At 33.2% G+C, this 9,895-nt stretch overlaps 1 protein-coding gene across 2 annotated transcripts in view; it reads left to right on the forward strand.

The window, feature by feature from the left end:
* Positions 1-9,895, forward strand: part of LOC111153762 (glutamate ionotropic receptor AMPA type subunit 2) — a 151,709-nt gene that overhangs the window by 136,249 nt on the left and 5,565 nt on the right. The gene's annotated exons all lie outside the window — the stretch shown is intronic.

Raw genomic sequence — 9,895 nt, forward strand, 5'->3', positions numbered from 1 at the left:
TCTTTTCTGGTTCCATACAAATTTGAAGATTATTTGTTCCAACTCTATGAAAAATGTTGATGGTATTTTGATAGTGATTGCATTCAATGTATAGATTTCTCTGAGTAGCATAGACATTTTAATAATATTTATTCTTCCATTCCATGAGCATGTAATGTTTTTCCTTTTCTTTTTTTTCTTTTCTTTTTTTTTTTTTTTTGGTGTCTTCCTCATTCTTTTCATAAGTATTCTGTAGTTTTTAGAGTACAGATCCAAATCTTTCTTCAGTTAGGTTTATTTCAAGGTATCTTATGGGTTTGGTGCAAATGTAAATGAGATTGACTCCTTAATTTCTCTTTCTTCTGTTTCATTGTTAGTGAATAGAAATGAAACTTATTTTTGTGCATTCATTTTATACCCTGCCACTTTACTGAATTTCTGTATGAGTTCTAGCAATTTGGAGTGGAGTCTTTTGAATTTTCCAAATAAAGTATCATGTCATATGAGTAGAGTAAGAGTTTGACTTCTTCTTTAGGTTATTCTTTGCCAATTTGAATGCCTTTTATTTCTTTTATTTTATTTCTTTTTGTTGTCTGATTGCTGAGGCTAGGACTTCTAGTACTATGTAGAACAAAAGTGGTGAGAGTGGGCATCCCTGTTGTGTTCCTGACCTTAGGGGAATAGCTCTGTTTCCCCCCATTGAGAATGATATTCATTGTGGACTTTTCATAGATGGCTTTTATGATATTGAGATTATGTTCCCTCTATCCCTACACTATGGAGAGTTTTAATCAAGGAGGATGCTGTATTTTGTCAAATTTCTTTTTTGCATCAATGGAGAGGATCATATGATTCTTGTCCTTTCTTTTATAAATGTGATGTATCATGTTAATTGATTTGCAAATGTTGAACCACTCTTGCAGCCCAAGAATAAATCCCACTTGGTAGTGGTGAATAATCCTTTTAATGTACTGTTGGATCCTATTAGCTTGTATTTTGGTGAGAATTTTTGCATCCATGTTCATCAGGAATATTGGTCAGTAATTCTCCTTTTTGATGGGGTCTTTGCCTGGTTTTGGAATCAAGGTAATGCTGGCTGTCCTCATAGAATCAGTTTAGAAGTTTTCCTTCTTTTTCTCTTTTTTGAAACAGCTTTGAAGAGTAGGATTTAATTCTTCTTTAAATGTTTGGTAGTATTCCCCTGTGAAGCCATCCAGTGCTGGACTCATTTGTTGTGATGTTTTTGAATAGTGCTTCAATTTCCTCACTGGTTGTCAGTCTGTTCAAGTATGCTTTTTTTTTTCCTGGTTCAGTTTTGGTGGTTTATAAAATGTCCAGGAGTGCATCCATTTCTTCTAGATTGCCAAACTCCACAGACTCCTATGGTGCATACCTGCACCAATCCCACCAGGGGAAGGCGCAGAGTTTCACAACAATTTTGTTGTTTTCTGGGCAGCTGCTCTGGGAGTGGTTGCTATGTTCTTCATGTACCACGCCATTCCTCTGGGGAAGTTAGAGGGAGTCTCACAGAGGTTTTGCTGCTCTTGGGCCCCTGCTTGGAGAGCAACTGACCAGCCATGAAGTGGTTCATGGTTTATGAAAAACCAAGCTGAGAGCCCACTACTGGTCTTACTGCTAGCAGCCAGCTTCCCTGTTCTGATGCTTGGGAGCTCTGCCACCCTCAGGCACCCCTGCTCTTCCTGTGACCCAGGGATCCTGAAGCCACACTGTCTCATCTAGGATTCTGCCCCTCTTTACCACCTGAGTATCTTTCAGGCAGGGATATCCCTCACAGGAGCAGACTAATTTTATACAAAATCCTAATGAAAAAATAATTAAATCAAGTCATACTTCTATAAAATATTTTGTTAACAAAAATCCTTTAAGAATAGCTAATTTTTGCGTTTTAACAAAAAAAGAAAAACATGTTATGAGACATCATACATAATGCTGACAATTCCCCATACATCTGGTTTTAAAGGATTCAAAGGATATTTTCCACTGAATTGATTCATGACCTCACAGAATTGATCATTTGAATATAAATTTTTCCTTTACTTTAAATCCTAAAAGTTAGTGTTAAGACATCAAATTTGAATGAGTCTAAGTGAGCAAAAAAGTTCAACTTTATTTGAATATTCCCTATTAACATTTTACATGAAATAAATAGTGTAGTTTTTGATTATACAAAAGAAAATCAATAGATGAGCAGTAACTCTATTTTTTCCTCTCTCTTTTTAGCTAAATAAGGAGTCAGAAATGGTACATTGATGTAATTAAACTCTTTGGAAATCTCTCTTGGTTCAACCCAACTTCTTAGTTTTCCCTTCCCATTTATTTGCACTGTGGAGATCCATTTCTGCAGCTGGTGGTTTTTTTTTTTTTTTTTTAAATTTGGGAAAAAAAAGAGCTTTTTTTTTAAATTTAAAAAAAAAAAAAAGTAAACCTTAAAAGAAAATAGTCTTTTATTTTTATCCATGTAATGAGATAAGCATTTATTAGCAAGACTGATTTCAAAAGACTCAGAAGAGGTCCAGGGATTTTATTACATGTAATCATTATATCCAAAATACAAAATACTTTTTAGGTTTCTATGGTTTCTTTTTTTTTTTTTCCGCCTTTGTTTTTTGTTTGTTTCTATTGTTATTGGCAAGTAAAGTGAAAAAGTAGTATCAAAATTTGAAATAAAGTCCAAGTTTCAAAGCACTTTTGTGTTTTATTATGTTGTTGGGTTTTTTTTTTTTTTATTTTAAATTCAATTAGCCAGAGTATAGTATATCATTAGTTTCAGATGTAGAGTACAATAATTCATTAGTTGCATATAACACCCAGGGCTATTATATTGTTTTTATTTATGTTTTGCTCCATGTTCTCAGCTCATGACCTTTAAAATAAATTTGTATTTGGAATGTAAATACAATGTTTTCTTAATGTATATGCTGTAGGACTCCCAGGAATGGAAATAAGATGGACTTATTTTAGATATTTTACTTTCTTATAAGTAATCTAAATTAAATATTTTTTAAGTATGTTGAAGAGATCAATTATATTCTAATTCCCAATTTTCATTAATGTGATTTTTACTGGGGGAATTTGTATTAAAACAAAACCACTTTCAGTGCTGGACACAGGCATGAAAATATATCTGGCTCTTATATTTGCCAATATTATTCCATTCTTATATTTAAGTTTTTATTCTTCTGGTGTCAGAGGAAGTGTTGTCCCCTTTTCTGTAATGCTAATATCTCTGCTTGGGCCTTTAACATCTCTTTCCAATTATCAAAAATGTTGCTTTAAAATTTATGCCCTAATAATGTTTTTCTAGTCTTTCCATCTCTCTTTGTCTTTGTTCAGATGGTCCATAATTTTGAAAAGTCTTTTGTGGCAATGCTCTTTTACCTTCAGCTTCTCTTCTTTCATTCCTTTGAGCTGATAAATTCATAAATTTGTTTCCCAGAAACTCCTTTTTTCCCCATACTTGCTATTTTCTCCTTCATTCATTTCAAATCTGGTCTCCTTTAGAACTCTGAAAATTGCCTTCCTAAAAGGATCACTTAATGTCTTTCTGGCCAGCTTGAAATGTTTTGTGTATGCTTTCATGCATTGTGAAAATTGTACTGTGTTTAATACCATTGTGCAAATTCTTTTAATACTTTTTCCTCCTTTAATTCATGAAACCCTAGTGCTTTTTCATGCTTTCTCTCATTTTTCTGATCATTCTGTTTTGTCCTACTAAGGCCATATGCTTTTCTTCTCTTACTGCTTGTTTTGTAATAATTTCACAAAAACAATTTTATAACCTTCACCTTTAAATACCATTCACATTTAATATATATAGTTATGGCAACTATTGAAGGATGAAGCTTTAAAAGTCAATGCTATTTTAGCTTCATTCTTCATTCAAAGAAGTAGTAGGACATGAAGACCTCAAATCATGCATGATACAGAGAGTGACAAGGAGCACTCAATTTAAAATACCAAGATTCCCTTGGTTCAATTTGACTATATGTTGTTTATGTTGGAAATTACATCTAAATGATGAATAACAGATGCTCTCTATATGCAGGGTGGCCTGGGGGTTCAGTGGGTTAAGCCTCTGCCTTAAGCTCAGGTCATGATCTCAGGGTCCTGGGATCAAACCCCGCATGGGCCTCACTGCTCAGCAGGGAGCCTACTTCCCCCTCTCTCTCTGCCTGCCTCTCTGCCTACTTGTGATCTCTCTTTCTGTTGAATAAATAAATAAAATCTTTAAAAAAATTAAAATTCCAATGTATGCTAATGAATTTTTAAAATTCTTATCTGAAATAAGTGAATATCACTCAGAAAACATACAAGCATTTTTTGTAGGGATTGCAGATTTGTTGACCAAAAAGAATAACAAGAATAAGACCTATGTGATTTATTTATTTATTTATTTATTATTTTTTTGCCTAGTGGTTTCCAGGAACAGTTTGAATTTTGGCTGCCACTGGAAATGAAGGAATAGGCCATGCATGCTATGAGTTCCACAGGAAGGCTAAAAAGTCAGACAAAATGGTAAAATGGTAAAATGAAGGGCAATTATCCTTTGTCCCAAATGCAAATTTTTATAGAATGTCAACCAAATGGACTAGGAAATAAGTTATTAATTCACAGTTTGATACTCCAATTTATTTATTTGTTTTTTAGTAATCTCTACATCCAAGGTGGGGCTTACTCAAGACCCCAAGTCAAGAGTCAAATGCTTTTCTAACTGAACCATTTTGATTGACACTCTAAAATATATATTCAGGATGTCTTAGGTTAAGTTCTTTGACTCACAGAATTACCTTCTTACTAGTTGTTATACTACTTCAGATGTTGTAGTTTTTCTGGGGAAAAAAAAAAGAGTATGTCATGAAAAGTATCTCTGTTCATGTTTGAAGGGAAAATAAGGTCTAGAGATTACCACAGTGGACAGCACAGCTCTAAAACTCTAAATTCACTTCTGGTGTAGAGTCACATCAGCCATGTGGAAATTTCCACTTAGTGTGTTTGGAAATCATTTAGAACTTCCATTCTGACAACAAATATTCTCTTGATATTTTGAGTAAGTATTTTGATATTTTACAGAAGTTAGTGGATAAATGAGATTTATTTTTTGAAAGTGAAATGTGTAAGAATAGTCTAGTAAAGAATGTCTTCAATGCAACACCTATGCTTCTATTTCTTGAGTAAATGTGTATGCTTCAAAAGGATAGTAAAAATTTCCTTTAATCATTTTTTTTTTTCCTAAGGGAAAAGTGGCTTATTTAGCTTATCCAGTCTGTTTAGTTTTTTGTTTGTTTGTTTTTTAAAGATTTTATCTATTTTAGAGACAGAGAAAGTGCAAACAGGGGGAGGGGCAGAGGAAGCAGAGAGAGAGAATCTCAAGCAGACTTCTCACCCAGTGGGAAGCCCAATGAGGGCTTTGATCCCTCAACCCTGCGATCATAATCTGAGCTGAAACAGAGTCTGACATGCAACCAATGGAGCTGCTCACGTGCTCCTGGTCTGTATAGTTTATATGGAGCTTTTCCCCAACAACACTAGATAGTGGCTGTATTTTCTAAATAGACACTAAAATTTCATGTGTTATTTTTGTGAAATATTAGTCAAATCAATATGCCTATTACGAATAGCAAACCATGGAAAGAGATTTGAGTAGCCATGTTCAAAGAGCTTTGGCTCCTTAAGAATCACAGGGTAGTTCAGAATGTTGTCCTGACCAAGCTATCATTTGTCTTCTCTTAACAAGACATCACTATCTCTTCATCAAAATGTGGTAACAGTTGCCATCCTGAAGAAATCCATTTCCTTTATCATACTTCCTGAAAGAACAGCTATCCTTGATTTAACATTAAACTTAAAAATTACAGTCTTTCTTGGTTTAGCTGTAGTTGATATTTTTAAAATATGTATATATTGAGGGCATTTAAATCTGGTGAGAAGCAGTACCTAGATTTTGGAGAGAGGTGGAAAGGGAGTTACAATGATTCCTAATAAAGGCTTAGATGGCCCTGGGAGACTAGAAACCAATGCCAGTCCTTCATTTTCCTTCAACATTGCATCATTCTCTTTTCTTGGGACTAGTATTACAAATTATAAGAAAGTGTGTGGTTTATTTAAAAAGTCAGTATGATTGCCTGTGTTCTCTATTCTACTGTGGTAAAACAGGTTCAAATTTAGACAAATTAAGGAGGATGGTGATCATCACTGCCTGGTACTCATCTTTAAAGTCCACACCCTGGGGGCTAATTGAGTCAATTTGATCAGTATTTGACCTACATTTTTCAGATAATTGCCTAAATTTTCTGGATGCTTTTTCTGTAGAATAATATCTGTAATGTAAATGCTGAAGTACAGAATTTTAATAGGAAGCAGTATTTATATATATTACCTTAGTTGAGTATATGGGATTTTATTAATTTGGAAAAAAAATCCCCATTTTTCTTTTTAGTCTATAGTAAATATGTTCTATTAATGACTTATTAAGAGGCTGGAGTAGTTAGGAAGTTCATATTGTGTTCTCCAGTATATCACATAACCCATTAACTCACAAATTAGGCCAAACTAAACATTGTCACTTAAACTAACCTGGCAATAAAAATAACTATAATTTCTCATGCAGGATTTTGGATGGGAAGCCTAGGGAGAGATTCCCTTGGCCTTTAGATTGCTTTTTATCCTGGTTCCTTTTTCAGTTTTTGTGGTTCTGGAGGAGAATAGGCTTTATAGGTAAAATCTATTTACTTTTTTAGTTCAGACTAATAATTTTCCTGAAGTTGTCAATAAAAATTAAACACAAATCCTCTGAACTGTCTCTCAGTAAATATCTAGTCAGATTATTTCTATCTTTTTTTTGAAGGCAGTTAGAAAGTTCAAATCAAATGTATTGAATGACGCTTTCAACAAAACACTATTATACTGTTTGTGAATTACTCTCCTTGTGTACCTTTGATCAAATTTGTTCAAATAAATAGTTCTTGAACAGATACAGTTATGAAAACATTTCATTAGCTTTGTTAAGGAAGTAAACAGTAAACTAAGAACTAGGAGATGAATGAACCCATTGGAAAAATATATGTATCTTTCAAAAATTCTGACTTGTAAAAAAATTACTTTTAGCTTTACGAGGTATCAGCAGATACTTTATAATTTAATTTTATTAATTTTTATCAATTTAATTTTATTAATTTAATTTACAATTTTAATTATATTAAGTTATAGGTTTTTATTAATCCACCATGATATCATAAAATCCTACTCAGTTGAAAAAATATGCCATGGGGGTGCCTGGGTGGCTCAGTGGGTTAAGCCTCTGCCTTTGGCTTGGGTCATGGTCTCAGGGTCCTGGGATTGAGCCCCACATGGGGCTCTCTGCTCAGCAGAGAGCCTGCTTCCCTTCCTCTCTCTCTCTGCCTGACTCTCTGCCTACTTGTGATCTCTGTCTGTCAAATAACTAAATAAAATCTTAAAAAAAAAAATGCCATGTTATAATGCATTTGAAGCCTAAACACAAAATTAACTGATTTAACTTAGTAGAACTTACATGTCTAGATTACCATATCTGAACTTGCATTATTTTCCAAATGATTCAAAACTACAAACACAGAGGTTGAGTAGCTCTGTCAAAACATTATAGCTAGGGGTGCCTGGGTGGCTCAGGTGACTGAGCATCTAACTCTTGATTTCATCTCAGGAAATGATTTCAAGGCCATGAACTCAGGTTTGTGAGATTTATAATGCGTAGAGCTCCATGTTCAGTGGGGAGTCTGCTTAAGATTCTCTCTCTCTCCCCCTTTGCCCCTAACCCCACTTGCACTATCTCAAATAAATAAATTAATCCTTTTTAAAAAACCACTAATGCTTTTTGTATTTTAAAATCCTGTACTCCTTAGAAATAATATTTTATTCATACATTGAAAAATATCTTTAACAGGTAAGATTTTATGAACAAAACAGGAAATTTTTTCTCCACTTAATGAATATTATTTTTTACATATTTCTAGTCATTTAAATGTCCCTTCAGAAATTTAGTCTTTACAAATGAAAAAGAACTCTTGAGTAGAGAACAAACTCATGGTTACCATGTAGGTGGAATGGGTGAGACAGGTGAAGGGGATAAAGAACACACTTATTATGAGGCTCACTGAGTAATGTATAGAATTTTTGAGTTGCTATATTTATTATACACCTGAAACTAATATAACATGTTAATTATACTAGAATTAAAAAGAAAGTATGTTTGGAAAAACTTGAATATATAAATCTAAAAATAGTCTTTAAAGAGAAGTCACATTTAGTTTAATTTCTGTTTTTCCTTTCACATCATTGTTAATTTTTGGATTTTCCCTGAAGGGCATACATATTTATGAAGCATTTTATGAAATATAGTTATGTCCCCAAACTTATGTTTTGAACTTAGAATAATTGATATTTAATGAATGATTTGATACAATTATTCTATAATTTTGAACTCTTCTTTATCAGCATGTGATTTTTTTCCAAAACATTTTGATATTACCCATTTTTGTGGAAATTCATGTTACAAAAAGACCCTGAAGTTTTATGAGATTGCATGATATATAATCAAACTCAAGTAATGTAGCATCTTTTAATTTGGTAGAGACTATGAAGGGAGAATGTAAAAACAGTATAAATATCTTCTACAGCAAAGATGCAGATAAACAAAGATGGTCTTCTTTCTAACCAATTCTCAGGGTATTCAGTTAGCATACATTAATTATGTATCTCTTACATCCAAGATGTGCTAGACACCATGAGGTTATGAAGATAAAGCTTCCCTAGTTGGGGACCTAGTGAAGTTTTCACTGTCATGAATGTACTGTCACAACAGAGAGGAAGCCTGATTTGTTAGGTAATTAAGTTTTAAATCTGTTTTCTCAAGAAAGGGTAGTGTTTAGAAATAGAAACAGATTTAAGAATGGTTTAGATAAATTATTAGATAATAAAAATATTATTAAGTAGGGAACTCATGTAAGTTTAGGGTGAAATGTTTTTTCAGGAGGACTTCTGGGTCTTCTCACAGCACAGACCACTGGGCTGACATGGTCCACAGGCTGTCTCTATGAAGCAGTCACTATTCAGATAGAGGCAATGGGGAGGAGCACTTCTCACTATTACCTGAATTATAAACTTTGGTGATACAAGCTTGCCCCAACTTTATTTACACTCAACTCTAGATTTTCACTAAGATAGAGTACGTGTTTATGTGTGGGGTGTGTGTGTGTGTGTGTGTGTATGCATATGTATATGTCTATGTATACATATAGGTATGCATATATTTGCCCTAATTCCTAGGGCAGTATTCTATACAAATTTGGATCTATATTATGTTTGCTTATAATGAATTGATCTATCCTTGTTTTCTCTAAGATAAAGATTATATTTTTTTAAGTTCATAGAATAAAAGCAAACAAAATCCCCCCAAATCTAATGACTCTTAAAAGTAAGTTTTCAATTTCACATTTCCATTTCAAGCTTCCTATATTACAATAATAAAAGGGGTTATTCAGAGTCACCTTTGCAAGAGGGATTAAAGTCAGTTGAGAAAATTGTGAACAGAAAAATAAACAGATACTCAAATGCTATGACTTTCCAACTCTGTGCTCAGCTTTCTTTTTTGCTCTGATAAAGTATTAAGTAACTCTTCTGATGTCTGTCTTTGCTTTTGAGTCAATTAATCTTAAGATAAATATTCCCTCAATTATACTGCTGCAAGTAGCCCTTCTTTCTTTCCTGTCACTTATAAGAATGTTTTTTCCAGTATATATTGTAGTAAGTAGTATTTTAGTGTTTAAATATTCCAAATCAAATTTTCTGGCTTATTAAAGAAAAATTTTCATGCCCCAAGGATATTTCTTTGAAAAATCAGTGTTACTCTGGAAGCATTTGA

The sequence above is a fragment of the Enhydra lutris genome, unplaced genomic scaffold (assembly GCF_002288905.1).
Source record: "Enhydra lutris kenyoni isolate GAN:26980312 unplaced genomic scaffold, ASM228890v2 scaffoldscaffold3, whole genome shotgun sequence".
In the NCBI taxonomy this organism is placed as follows: domain Eukaryota; kingdom Metazoa; phylum Chordata; class Mammalia; order Carnivora; family Mustelidae; genus Enhydra; species Enhydra lutris.